Source organism: Lissotriton helveticus, chromosome 11, assembly GCF_964261635.1.
Source record: "Lissotriton helveticus chromosome 11, aLisHel1.1, whole genome shotgun sequence".
Classification (NCBI taxonomy): domain Eukaryota; kingdom Metazoa; phylum Chordata; class Amphibia; order Caudata; family Salamandridae; genus Lissotriton; species Lissotriton helveticus.
The window spans coordinates 211,105,823-211,121,411 of NC_136072.1; positions in this window are offsets into that span (position 1 = coordinate 211,105,823).

The window sequence follows — 15,589 nt, forward strand, 5'->3', positions numbered from 1 at the left end:
GGACCTGCAGTCTACGCACCAGTGGCAGAAGGTGAGCAGTGAGGCCCGTGTGTGCATGGGTGGGCATGCCCCGATGGCAGTGGGAGGACCTGGAATGCCTCTGCCTGGGTGTGCATTGGCAGGTGATGTTATCTTGTGCAGTTGTGTGTACTGTCATGACTCTGATTCAGATCACGGCTCTGTCTCAGATGTGTGATCTGGTGTACTGCTATGCATACCGGCAAGTGGTTTGAGACATACCGGTGGCAGCAGGTGATCAGTGTGTACTTCTCTCTCTCCCCTCTCCTCTCCTCTTCTCTCTCTCTCTCCCCCTCTCTTCTCTCTCTCTCTCTCTTCTCTCTCTCTCTCTTCTCTCTCTCTCTCTCTCCCCCTATCCTCTCTCTCTCCCCCCTTCTCTCTCACTCTCTCCCCCTCTTCTCTCTCACTCTTTCCCCCTCTTCTCTCTCTCTCTCTCTCTCTCTCTCTCTCTCTCTCTCTCTCTCTCTCTCTCCCCCTCTCTTCTCGCTCTCTCTCTCACCCTTCTCTTCTCTCTCTCTCTCCCCCTCTCTTCTATCTCTCTCTCTCTCCCCCTCTCCTCTCCTATTCTCTCTCTCACTCTGCCTCTCTTCTCTCTCTCCCCCTCTCCTGTTCCCCCTCCCTCTCTCTCTCTCTCCCCCTCTCCTCTCCTATTCTCTCTCTCTCCCACTCTCTTCTCTTCTATCTCTCTCCCCTTCGCTCTCTCTCTGCCCTTTGATGTGCACAGGACACACCTTCTCATCATGTTTTCTGTCGTGCAGGATGTGACCTACGGATTGTGTTGAGGGAAGCTTCCATGTGTCTTCATCTGATTTCTGTGTTAATTTCAAGAACGTTTCATTGTTTGCTTCGAAAAGAGAATGTGTGATGCTCATTTCTGTGATGACACATGCATGTCACGAGTTGTGATTGTGCAGCATCAGGTGGATTATTTCATACATGTTTCGGTGTAGCTGATGTGGCATGTCTTTGGTCGGGGGTGCCAGGGAGGGGTGGTCCTGGGTGTGGTGTCGGTGGGTGTTGTGGCCCTCTTGGGTGTCCGTGCTGCATGTTCAGTTGCTCTATGGCATCTGTTTGTCTTCAGATGTGGATGTGGGCTGTGCTCCCTTTTGTTGTGCAGGCTGTGATATGACTTTACACCAGGTCAGGGCAGGTGTAAATTTCCTGCTGCTAACGCACCTTTTCACGTGTTTTGTGTTCTTATCGCTGGTCTGGCTGGTCATTGTGAATGTTGAGGTGTGGTGTCGCGGGTTTTGTCACGGGAACGCCTACTCTGCATCTCGTTAGCGGTAGTTGCAGGGGTCCTCTGTGGCGATGTTTTTTGCAGCTGCTATCGTTGGAAAACTGGTGCTGTGGGCTGTTAGCACCAGCTTGTGAATGGTGGGGTAAATTTCTCATGACTTTGGCTGCGATAAAGTGCCATTAATTCGGCGATAGCTCATTGTGAATATGCCCCAGAGTTTCATAATCCTGAAGGGAATATAACAATGGTATGGAGCAGCGATTGTGATTGGGGACTTGTGTAATCATACACATAATTCACAATTGCTGATGATATAAAGCTTGCACAGCCTCCACCTGGGGAAGAGATAGGGCAATTCTGGGTTAGATTGCTTAGTTGACTACACAGTGTTGGACAGACCCAAAACATCTTGAATACAAAAATAATGACATTTGTTTCTCTGGATCACCAGTGACTGAAGCCTTAGTTTGAAAAATTTGGAAGGTAGGGTTATTTGCACTTGCCCAAAATCAAAGTTGTGAGCACATCTCAGGGCAGTTTAGTAATAAATATAAACACTAAACAAACTGGAGTAATGCAGAGAACCATGGGACACCTCAGAGTAAAAGCAGCATGTGGTACCTCCACTGCCTGTCTGTGATTCAACATGCTGGATGTCACCCATTGACATGGCAATGCAGGTAAGTATGATCTCTTTTAACAGTGTGTGAAATTTATGTAATTTCCTTTTGCGTAATTACATGAAATGACGGGATAACTACACAAACCACAAACCGGGCATTTACCACTATTCTAAGCAAGAAATAAACCTTTATATCCATTTTGGACACTAGGGGGCCCCTTAGCATGTCGGGCGGATCGCCACTACCCGCATGGTGGTGGCGATCCACCCGAAATTTGTGACCGCCCGCATGCCAATTCCCCCGCCATATTACTTTGGAAGGGGGAGGACCTGCATGCAAGGTTTTGTGTTGCCGCCACGGAAAGGCAGGTGGTAGCCCGTAGCGGGCCCCCAGGAAATCTGGGGGGTGGGGGCTGCACAAGGGGGGGTACCCATGGTAACCCCCTGCATTTCAATGTACAACGTGGCAGGAACTGGGCGGTGCCTGTCACGTTGTGCATTGAAACGCACAACTTGCATTTCTGGCATTGCGGCGGGCGGTGCTTTCAGCACCGCCCGTCGCAATGTTACAAATGCGGGATGTGCCCGCCAGTGTGGCGGGTACATCCTAATTGTAGGTGTGGGACCGCCGCACGCATTGCGGGTGGTGCTGTTTCCCGGGGGTTCGCCCGCCAAACTAATGAGCCCATAGGACACTAAAAATTGTGTTAAATTTAACATGACACAAGCCGCAGCCACCTGCTTTCATTTAGTTCACCTGTGTCCGTGCTCCAGCTGTTAATTTTTGATACAACTAACAAAAGGACAAACAAATGCCAGCATGTTTGAGATAAAACAGTTTTTACGAACATTTTTACCTAGGTTCTTAACAAATTCTAGATGCTCTACTTGGTCAATGAGGTTTAGTGGGGTTGTGAACTACTTTAAATTCACGGCCAAGACAGTGCTGCTCCCAGGCCCAAGTTGACATACTTATTGTCAAAGAGAAACAGGACTAAAACTGGCCGCAAAAACGTTTTCCATCTTACTGAACAATGATACACAGGAATGCGTGACATAATTTGAGATGAGATGTCCTGGCACTTTGTAAATAAGGCTGTTTTGAAAATCAGACAAGCAACAGCTGTGTAATTGGCTTTTTGTGAAGGTATTGGCCATAGTAGAGACCTTTTATGAAATAAAGATTTTGGTAACTCTACAAATCTTAATGGGATCCTTCACTACTCTATAGACATTTTCTGTGAAAGGCCAGCGATGAAAAGTAAAATGGAATATACTGATTGTGAGCAACTACTAATGCTTTAGTATACAGATTAAAATGCTTATAACAGATTAGTTGCACTTTATACTAGTGATGCTTTTGAGCTTCTATCTTAAGCAAGCGTGAATCTCTATTAAACCAAAATACATTGCAAGGGTCCTTAATAACTAGAGTTTTTTTTCTTTTAGAGTAAAGAGTGCTTAATTTGAGTCTGTGGTTGGCGGTGGGGTCACCAGCACTTATTTTTGGGCCCAAAATGTATTCAGCCCATCAGATGTTTACTGAGTGCAAGACAGAGACAAACATACAGATTGGAAAGACGGAGGAGTAAAAAAGTCGGCAAAACTTTCACAAAAGGAGAAAGCAGGAACATGAAAGGGTGAGAAAAAGGAGCAGGGAATCGCTGACGTTGGATAAAAGACTACCAGCCTTGGTATTCTGCCGCCAACACTTAATAGAATGGACCTCCAGCTTCTGTGTAGAGCTTTGACACCCACACTTCTTCTTTCACAAATTAGGCACTGGGAGTAAGATATTTAAGCTGCCTTTCATAAATACACTGTCAAAAAGCATGTCAGTGTTTACCTCATGGACAGTAAGTCTCCAGAGAAATCCTGAGAAGTATTCATCATACATTAAAAAAAAAACCTAAATTAACGTTTACTATTGAAGCACATAACTGATATAAAAGAATTCAATCTAAAAGTAAACCAACCAATAAAATAAAAGTATAAACCACCTTCACCAATAAAATCAGACAAGCAATTAAATCAACAATAGAAAAGGCACACTTATTTAAACAACTAAATACTTTTAAAAAATGACAAAGGCTGCAAGACAAGAAAACTCTTATCCAAATTGCCCGTAAATGTAGCAAACCAAACAAAAGAATGTAGAACAAGCTATAGGAGAGGTGGGGTGTTGCGGCCAGGACAGATAGCTTTGTAGCACCGGGTTCAGGGTTCGATCACCAGCTCCGGCGGCAGCTAAGCTCAGCGTCATGTGACTCCAGGCAATAGCTCACTTAATTTCCAAGATGGCCCCCAGCGCCTTGACACCCATAAGGGTGAGTAGTTCGCGCTTTACAAATACAGATTTACATTTACATAATTTAAAATCAAACTCTTCTTAAATAACAAAGGAGTACATTACTGAGAAATGATAGCCAAAGCAAATAATAAAATACATTTTAACCCCCCAAAGTCCTAACAAATTAGCATAAAATCAAAACCAACATAAATCCTTTTTTTTTAAATAACATATAATATTTGGTTATATCAGTCAAAAAAATGTATTCTAATGTTGATAAAGACCAAGATAATAAAATTTTACAAAATTATTTAGGAAATAAATGTACCCGTCACCAACCAAGAAACTAAAAGCAAACTCAATCCATAACACAAATTAATTACAACATATTAATCACACAATTCCAGATAACAATCACATAATATTTACACAAACAACAAAAATATATTTCCCCCCCCAAATAAATAAAATGTACTGTTCGGTAGCTGCAGATCCGCCTCTGTATCCACATAGTCAAACGTAATAATCCACTTAATATGGGAAAAATATTGTTCCAAAAAGCCAAAAAGAAAAGAAGTCCTATGGAGATCCCTTAAAGCAATCCAAAGTATGTAGTACCCATAAACACCCCTAAAGTGTTTTAAAAAAAGAAATTCACCAAGAAGCCCAAAAGAAGGATATCAACGTAAAATGCATTGCTTTATTATAAATAAGGCCCCCAGTTTTCCAATTTTAACTGATTTTTACAGATAAATACAGACAGAAAACAATATGTTTTCTCTCTGTATTTATTTTTTAAAGCGGAAAAATACAGTAAATTATACTCCTTGTGAGTGTCTCTCCATGCTGTCCTTCATGAATTCCAGGCAAACAGCTGAGCAGATAAAAAGAAGGGGATTAAAAAAATAATACAGGCATATATTTGAATATAATGCTATATTTTTATGTGGGTGTAGTGTTCTGTTATATTTCTCTTGTTAATTTGCTAAAGCTCAACTGGCATCAATGTATGAATGTATATTTATCAGTTAAATAAATGTGGAAATATACCATTTTACAGCTCAATTTATTATCAAATCGCAAAATAAATAGGGATAAATATGAATAAGATGGCCCAAAAATAAATATGGTTAAGCACAGACGAAAATGTAAAAAAAATACCATAAGACTGGGAGGCTAATTATAAACAAGAATTGACTTCCTTTAAAAGCAAACAGAAACTCACAAAGGACACGTTCGTAGACAAAAAAGCTAAGTAAATTAGAACACCCACCCGCAAAACACATTACATTCCAAAAAATATATATACATCACACTTAACCATCAAAATATAAGTAACCTAACACAATGTATTGTAAGTTAATGATACATTACTAAAATAGTGTAAGAAAAGCCAAAACTACAAACTAGTGAATAACACTTCTATTAATACATCTAAATATACCACAAAGCCACAAAGAACAATATAACTAACTTGTAGACCTCTCCACTAATCCATAACCCTCAAAATGTGAACAGCAGCATCTTACCACAACCTGGTTCTGGGAAAACGGACTCAAAATAACAAAAAAGATTACAAAATAGAAGGTAGTGGTTACAAAAATGGCCACTAAATAAAGCAAAAAAAAGACTATCTTCCTGTAGAAATGAATGGGAAATAATATTAAAATGTTGAATAACTATGAAAAAATGTAAAACATTAGTAAACTTGCTAAATGTGTTTGAAAATATGTATATAAAACAGTGCATGAATTAAGAAATGTTATAAAAAAACTGTTAAAAAAGAAACTAAACAAGCACCCATAGGGAAATGGGAGTATGCGACCACACCATGTGCGGTCGCATTGTAATGGTGCTGTCAGGACTACCGACTGGAGTTTGGTCGGTCCTGAGACTGCGGCGATCGGTCTGATATTGTAATCAGGTCCTTAATGTAACAAATACATTTCAAAAATGTCAAATATTAATTTGCATTTCCTTAAACTTATTACCATAAAATGTACCTTAAAATGTACACTTATCCCCTAAAAACCCAATATCCCACTACTAAAAATAGTATAATACCATTACTTATATACATTAAAACAACTAAAAATTGAAATTTCAACAATTACTTAACTAATAAAATTATCTTGGTTAAAACAGAAATAAAAAATAAAGAAACATATACACACAAACACATTACAATAAGTTAATTACCACTTACAAATGATATTACATACAACAATATTTCCTACATCCATATTTCATACCACAATATTAAAAACAATTATAAAAACAACAGTCCTGTTGACTATATTCCTGACAACTCAATATTCTTGAGATTATATATTTTTTTCACAATTTTTCATTTTCATTATTTTGTCTAAACACCCATAAATGGGAATGCCACTACTTTCATACACTAAAGAAAATGTTTATCATGGACATGACTGACACTGCGTTATTAAAGTTAATTGCAATGTGGCATTCCTAAGTGCTTCATGCACATCTGTGTCATGGACATACATTGAACAACTGCATTACCAGTATATACTTTTCTCTCATTTTAGGAAGTAGTAAAGCAGAATGGCTATGCATGCAGGTATTAGCACATTTCTCTTATGCAAGCAGAATACACAATTAGAAAATTCTTTTTAAAAGAAACACCATTATGGAGTCCCAGTAGTGTGACATTAGAAAATCTTAAAGAAACGGAAAAATCACACGAATTCTTCCTAAACACAGGGTCTGATTGAGACATTTGATTACAGTAATTACTTCATCAGGGTGACAGAGTAAAATAAAACATACTCTGTTGCACTGATGGAATAACCGGACTCTGATTTTACAGATGTAGACCGGTCTAGTGGACATCTCTTTACATAGTATGTATTGTCAATGATTTAAAAGTGTGATGAACAGTAGTCAAAATGATGGTACCATTTGTCAAATTTTTTTCAGGTTTTTGTTTTCCCCCCCAAAAAATGTTGAAGTGGGATTTTGCTTTTTAAAAACCAAAAACTAATGACCCCCACACCATGGGAGTTTTCTCCCATGGTGAGAGAGTCATTTAAATGTCTCCTACCACTACCTTTTTCTTAGTAATAAGGGACAGTGAAAGCTGTCTAATGTGTACCTTACTTAGGGTGAGTAGTCAAAAAGGCAAACCTCTGACGGACCTTACTCTGTTGGGCCACTGGAGGAGTATGTCAGGGATGGATATGGTGTAGTCTCTGTTGCTGACACACTTAAGGACTGCCCATCTGTAATCAGGTGGGAAGACCTTCAGGTTGGAGGAGAGGACACTCTGTTGTGACCGAGTACCCTCTCTCCCTCTTCCCAAAATAACAAGCTAAATTTCCAAAGAAACTAACAACTATACTCAAAGATGGAGATATTGAAAGTTGCGGCCTGTGTGCCCAAACTGCTTACGATTAAGGTAACAAATATTAGAAAGGTAGCGTTGATATTAAAAAAAAATTGGGGGGAGAAATTAATAGAGCAGGAGGTTGGGCCTAATGCATCTCTGGAGCCCCAATGACTCTTATGGCATTATAGATGGCTCACAGCATTAGTCACCCAAGATCGGTCTGTGTACTATGATCGTTAGAAGTTTATACCCCTTATAACCTTTGGTGCTTTTCCAGACACCTTCAAAGCCAAATCAAATGATATTACTCTGAAGTGGAAATCATGTAGTATACTTTGAATCATAATTTGGAGCAGCTCCACACTGTTGCTTTACTAGATGCAAGGTGGAATGAAACATATTTTTCACAGCCTTTTTTCTCTTGAGCGGTGTGATAAGAAAGGACGGAAGCAGTTAATGGTTAGTAAAACACAGGCAAACCTTTACAGCATAGCATGAATAATTTCTGTGTGGAACGCTAAATATGTATACACTTTAATGGTGAATCTATGGGATTATATTCTGGAAGTGAATGCATGCAGCCATGCATGTGATGTCCAGTAGGTGAACATACTCTGTTACCAGTTTTGGCAGGCCGCGCCGGCAGGGAACCAAAGGCAAGCCCGTCTGCGCCCATTCGCGACCCGACTGCGACCAGCGCCAGGAACCCTGGATGTCTGCACCGCCAATGCTACGACCCAGCGGCACTCCACGCTCTCAACCCAGGCCGCAACAACAACTGCAAGCTAGCATCACTAGCCGACACCCACTGACCCTTCAGCTGTCACCGCTGCCGGCACACCTGCAGCACCACCAAGACCACTGACCCAGCACAATCCGCCCGCAAGAACACAACTGAACTGAAGACCCTGCAATGCATCCTCCTCAACGTCTGATCCCTCCACAAACATGCCACCGAAATCTGGGACCTCCTCGACAGCACTACCCCGGACGTAGCATTCTTTACCGAAACCTGGACCAACACCACCTCGGGACCGGACATAGCCATCGCCATTCCCCAAGGATACAAGATCTCCAGGAAGAACCACCCCACCCGCCCTGGAGGAAGAATCATCACAAATTCACCCTCCGCCTGAGCAAACTCTCCGACGAGCCCAGACACCTGATGGAACACCTTCACTTCAAGATACTGGCCAGCCCTACCTCCACCCTCCATGGAACCCTCATCTACCGACCCCCTGGACCCTGCAGACTTTTTGCCAACTCCATCATTGACATCATCTCCCCAAATGCCATTGCATCCACCAACTACACCCTACTGGGAGACCTCAACTTCCACCCGGACAACCAACTGGACCCCAGCACCACATCCTTCAAGGATAACCTCCATAACATTGGACTCCGCCAGACCGTGACCGAACCCACGCACTCAGCAGGACACACCCTCAACACTCTCTTCACAACAGGAAACTCCATCACCTTCAGCCATTCTACCAAACTCCCATGGGCTGACCATTGATGCATCCACTTCAACTTCAGAACACCCACCATCCACAGACACAAGCACCTGCTCCCACGAAGAAACTGGACCAGAATCACCGACGACCAGCTAACCTCATCACTCAGCAACTCCATCCCAACCATCGCGGAAAACGACGACACCAACACCGCAGCCCAAACCCTGCACAGATGGATCTCTGACAGCGCCAACACCATAGCCCTCCTCAAGAAAAACAACAACACCCACTCCAAGAAAGCTAGATGGTTCACCACCGAACTTCAAGAGTCCAGAAGCACTTGCTGCCACCTCGAAAAGGCCTGGAGGAACACCAAATCCACAGAAGTCCACAACAACCTCAGAGCCGCATCCAACGCCCACCACCAACTCATCAGAAAAACGAGGAAAAAAGCGATTGAAGACATATTCTCCACTCATGCACACAACAGCAAAGAACTCTGCAACATCATCAAGGAGTTCGCCCAACCCACCAGCGAGTCCACCGACATCCCTCCCACACAGGACCTCTGCGACAAACTTAGCACCTTTTTCCACCACAAAATCAAGAGCATCTACGACAACTTCGACAAAGACAACCAACACACTGAACCCTCACCAACCACCCCCAACACCCTGAAGCCAGTGATCGACGACTGGACAGCCCTCTCCACTGAAGACACACTGAAGACGATGAAGTCGTTCCAATTCGGGGCCCCCACAGACCCCTGCCCCCACCACATTTTCAACAGAGCCGCCGACACCATCGCACTCATGCTCTGCCACACCATCAACTGCTCCCTGGCAACCGCCTCATTCCCTGACGACTGTAAACACGCTGAGGTCAACCCCCTCCTGAAAAAACCCTTGGCAACCTCAAAAACTACAGACCCATCTCCCTGCTCCCGTTCACAGCAAAAGTAATCGAGAGAGCCATTAACAGCCAACTCTGCACATTCATCAAAGAGCACAACATCCTCGACTCCTCCAAATACGGCTTCAGAACAAAACACAGTAGGGAAACCACCCTCCTTGCCGCAACAGACGACATCCGTACCTTACTGGACAAAGGAGAAACAGCAGCCCATATCCTCCTCGACATCTCAGCGGTGTTCGGCACAGTCTCTCACTGCACCCTAATATGCAGACTCCACGACACAGGGATCCAAGACAATGCTCTCGACTGGATCCGCTCCTTCCTCAGGCAGAACGCAGTGGGTCAGACTCCCCTCTTTCCTCTCAAACCCTAGACCTACCACATGTGGAGTCCCCCAGGGGTCCTCCCTCAGCCCTACGCTCTTCAACGTCTACATGGCTCCGCTTGCCTCAATCGTCAGAACCTACGGACTCAACATTGTGTCATACGCAGATGACACCCAACACATCCTCTCCCTACCCAACAAACCCAACACCGCCAGACACAACTTTCGAGAAGGCATGGAAGCCGTCGCCAAATGGATGAAAAACAGCTGCCTACAACTAAACACAAACAAAACGGAAGCTACAGAACATCCAAAATGCCGCCGAAAGACTGGTCCTCAACCTGCCAAGCTACTGCCACATCTCCACTGGCTCCCCATCGAAGCTAGAATCACCTTCAAGATGCTAACCCACGCTCACAAGGCCCTCCACCACACCGGACCAGCAAACCTGAACAGCCGGCTCAAATTCCACGCACCCCAAAGGACCCTACGATCAGCCCAGCTCTCTTATGCACCAGAAAGACCAGATCGGGAGGCCGCTCCTTCTCCTTCCATGCGGTCAGTGCCTGGAACGGCCTTCCGCTCCACCTCAGACAGACAACATCGCTCCCCATCTTGGCAAGAAACCTCAAAACCTGGCTCTTCGATAGACCCACTTCTTGATGGACTGGAACCTGCGAACCCCCACACACCCCCAGGGCCTTGAGACCCTTACGGGTGAATAGTCGTGCTTAACAAACACCTGATTTGATTTGAGGAAATGAAGCAAACAGTCCAGCAATGGAAACATTATCATTAGAAAGTTCAATGTAATTCAAGGACTTTCTACAGCAAGTGAAAACTGCCATAAAAGTACTTACAGTTATCAAACACAGTGAAAGGCATTTTGGGCGATACAATCAATAAAATCCTTCAGAATATCATCATGTAACATAAATATACAATCAAAAGACGAGATCTAACTTAGTACATTTCCTTAAATAAATAGCTTTCAGAATCGAAAGGGCAATACTAAAAGACAAACTGATAATTTAGTGCAAGCAAAAATGTCAGTGCATCTTTATAGTTTCTTATATTTTGCATAATAAAAAGGGGTTTCAGATATTTGCATCGCAACTCCTTATAAAACTTACAGAATGGAATAAAGTGCTGTATGCTTTGCTTACTCATTCCATCGCAAGGACAAGTTTTGTCAGAGGATTAGGATTTCATTTTCGGGAATGCAATCAAATGATAAACCATACCGCATCTAAATCTAGTTAAGACATACCGATGTTGATTATTTCAGACACACATCAAATGTCCTAACACCCCTCCTTTTCCTCCAAGGAAATATACACAGCAACCAACATTTTCTTCACCTCTACACATTGTCTAGAATCAGAACTATGCTGTAAATAAGTGACCTTAATGTGACTTTTATTTAATGATAGTACCTGGGATGGCTCCTCCCCACTGCCAAATTAAACATGGACATGAACATAGAAACGATATAAGCCGGCCATGGAATGTGAGAAGCATAATTCAATTGTAAACAATAAAGTATAATCAATTTAGTAAAGCTGTTTTTTTCTTTCGTCCAGATGGAGAGCCAAAGCAACAGTGGTTTCGTTAAAAGGAGGTACTCCAGATGAAACAACCCCACCTCTTTATGAACAAACAAGGATGGAGCTAATACAGGCAAACAAAGCAACCATTCAAGTCATTTCTTCAACTTTAAGTGATTTGCTGGGAGTGTAACCCCACAGTCCAGCCCCAAACCTGGCAGCAGGTAATACTTTAGCATTATTGATCTCAATCATTTCCTTAATGGGGTGCTGGTCCAGTTCGGATGAAAAGTTGAAAATCTTCTCAAAATGCCTGCTCATTTTAAGTTTAGCTTTTGCAATCTGTTGAGCCCATATGCCATTACTTGTAAACTGGACCCCAAAATATGAGAATGTGTTCACTCTATTGATTAAGCAGCCTTCAATATAGAAGGGCCTACATTTAATCCCTTGATTGCCACATACCATTGTGAAAGTCTTTGATTTATTAATGAGCATGTTTTAGATGCCATAAACTCACCAAACCCTTTCCTCAATTACTACAATTCATTGGGAGTCCTAGATAATAATACAGGATCATTGGCATATAAAAACACCGGAATAGGGCGCCAAAAATGACGGGTAAATCGGCCTGTAATGACAGCAAGACTTCGTTCATTCAATTGATAAAAAGGGAAAACATTAAGGGGGCTAGAAGTGGATAGTACAGCATCCCTGTCTATAACCCTTTGCTACACTAAAATCAGGAGAGCATTCGCCCCTTGGGCCATAACAAACTTTGTTCGATAAATTGTCATAAAGGCGAGACAAGAAAAAAATTGCCAAGGGAGCGCCTCGGTTGGTCAGGGTTGAAGTAAGGATAGAATGATTAACTAGGTCAAATGCACTACTAAGATCTACAAAGCAAAGATACAAAGATCCTGGCTTAGCCCTGGTATATTTCCTTATTATCAGGTCGAGATTAAAGCACTGTTCCAGTGTTCCTAAACCCCTCCTGAACCCATATTTGTTTGGGGAAATAATAGAATTCTCCTGGGCCCCTTCTTCCAGCCTCTGTAGCAGAACCCTGCTCATCAATTTTACAAAAGAGTCCAGAAGGGAAATGGGGCAATACCATTTGGGATCTGATTTGTCACCTTTTTTTAAAATGGAAAGCCCAAGACTGAGGAATTATACTTTCGGCAGCTGCATTAAAAACCCTTGTTAAAATATGCCCCCATTGTTCTTTGGATGCCTTAAAACACTGACCAGGAGACCATCAGGACCAGGGGCCCTTCTACTAGCACTGGAATGTATGGCACAAATAACTTCATCAATAGAAATGTTCAGTGGGATTGGATGTCAACTACATCTTCTTTCAGTCCCCATTTCATTACCCACATTTAAATTATCCTTAGAAATTTCTGAAAAATTAGGCACCGATGCATTATAAGTAACAAAAGAGTTAAGCTCTATGATTTTATCAGATTTCAGGAAAGGGGTGTTAATCATATCCCATAACAGCTTACTATCCCTTGTATCTGAGGCTCGCCTCAAATTGAACCTTTTCCTATCAGCAAGTACCTGCTTATAATTGTTGTGGAGAATCTTGATCAACACAGTATCCCTGGGTGAGCTCCGCAATGCCACTCTCAATTGTTGAGAGGTCTGATTACATATTGGATCAAACCATCCCCCATGTTTAGCTGATGTGTATCTGGGCCTTCTTGCCAGGAGGGTATTAACACAACAGAAAATGCTTTTAAAATTATTTAACATATGTTCCTGGATTACCACCTCACCCAGGCAATAGCTGATCTCTGTTGGGTTCCACCTGTGTAAATATCAATCCTCAAATCCGTTGCTAGTGGTAACCGTTGGACATTCAACACAAAATGGCACACTGGTTCTACAATGCTCAGCATCTATGGCTAGACTAGGCCAAAGATTCTTTGCCCCAGTAATATCCTCCAAATCATTTAACCAGATTGTATTGGATTACAACAGCCCAGCTACAGGCCCACTCTTGTTATTTCAAGCTTCCACTTTTATTTCATACCTCTTCCCCATCATACCATGTTCACATCAGTCATTATCATGTAGTGAAGCCAATGCTTGAAACCTGATAGAAGTGACTAGTGGAGGGAACATCTGATAGACCTCTCTGACCACCTTATTACTATTCATCTTATCATTAAGCCCTGATTCTAGATGTCGCAAATGGCGATAGAAAAAACCCAGTGGGAGGAATACAATATTCCTGGAGAAGGAGGAGATAGGCAAGGACCTTACTAGGATTTCTCCTGCAAGGTCTGGATGTTGTAAGTTAATAATACAATCACATTTAAAGGTCTTCCTTAACCCCTTCCACGCTGATGACGAGCTGGGCTCGTCATGAGGTAGCCTCCTGCTACGATGATGACGAGCCCAGCTCGTCACGTAAAATGCGCTTTCGCAAAACTCCGCGTACGAGCGGAATTCCGCCCGCACGCATGCGGTTAAAGGTCCTACCCACCCATCTCCAGGTCATCAATATTTGATGTGATCTATATGACGGTAAAACATGATTCTTATCCAGTCAATGCGCAACTTTATTCTTTAGAGACTCAGAAGATTCATTTTGACCTGGGTTCAACGATAGTACATTAACCATTACTGCTACGTAAGGGCAGCAGGCTGGAGGTAAATTCATTGTTACAGGGTCACAGCGAGTCAATGTTATGTTAGTTACTGAGGTCAGTGTCTGGATCTGTGGTTGCCCTCCAGTTTGCATAGATGTCATAGAAGACAAAACAGAGGTAGGAATAGAAGGCATCACAATATTGGTGGGTACTGGAGTGGATCTACAGTCTGCCATGGATGTTGATACTAAAAGAGGCACAGAAACACATACTAACTGGGAATCAGTTTGAGAAGTTATCATATTATTAGCCCTTTCGGATCTAACATTGCAAACACATTCTTCAATAGAGTCTAGACACTTATTCACAATCAAAATTAAATCATGCAACATCTCCTTAATGGTCCCAAGCAGATTTTTATGTGCAATAGTCACAATGTCTTGGACAGATCAAATAGAGTCCCTAAATAGGCAATGGCCAGCCGCTCTCTCTGACTTAGCACCGGACCCATGTCCTTTCTCTGTAGTCCCATTATGCCTTTTCCTTTTGGTCAGGAGACCCTCATCAAAGGATTTCTCTATACTTGGAATTGTTTGGCAATGAGCGTGCTGTGTTGCTTCTACTTTATGAACTTCATGGCCTGAGGTAATCGGAGCAGATAAAGCATGGGAACCAAGACAATATACATCATCTATAGGAGGATGAACGGGTTGCATACTAGTAACAGCTAGATCTGAATTTATGGAATTCCCATTAACGAAAGCCTCTGTAACTGTTGTGGCTGCTGTGCTGAAAGACAGTATTCCACACATTCAGTCTCCTAATATACCCATCCAGAATTGAATCACAGGCCTTGGTCTGGGGAGAGCTTTCCTTTTACCCATACTAATCATCTAAATGTGCCTTGGGAGCAGGAGGAGAAAATACCTGTTTTGGAGCCAAGGGGGGTGGCCCAGCCCGGCCTTGTCCGGTCTATGATGGGCTGAGATGGGCCCGTCTTTGCCTGGTCTTCGACCAGGCAGGTCCTGTGCATGTCCCATGCAGCAGGAGTACCAGCTGGATTTGTAGCGCTCTGGGTGCAAACTATGTGCTTTGGCGGCATCCTGCTAAAGTGTCTACTGGGGCTTGTGGTCTGCCCCCAGTTACCAGCTGCATGGTCCTCGCTCCTGGAACAGCACCTCCAGGCGAAAACAATCAGCATCTGTAGCATTCTGCTGTGGTGT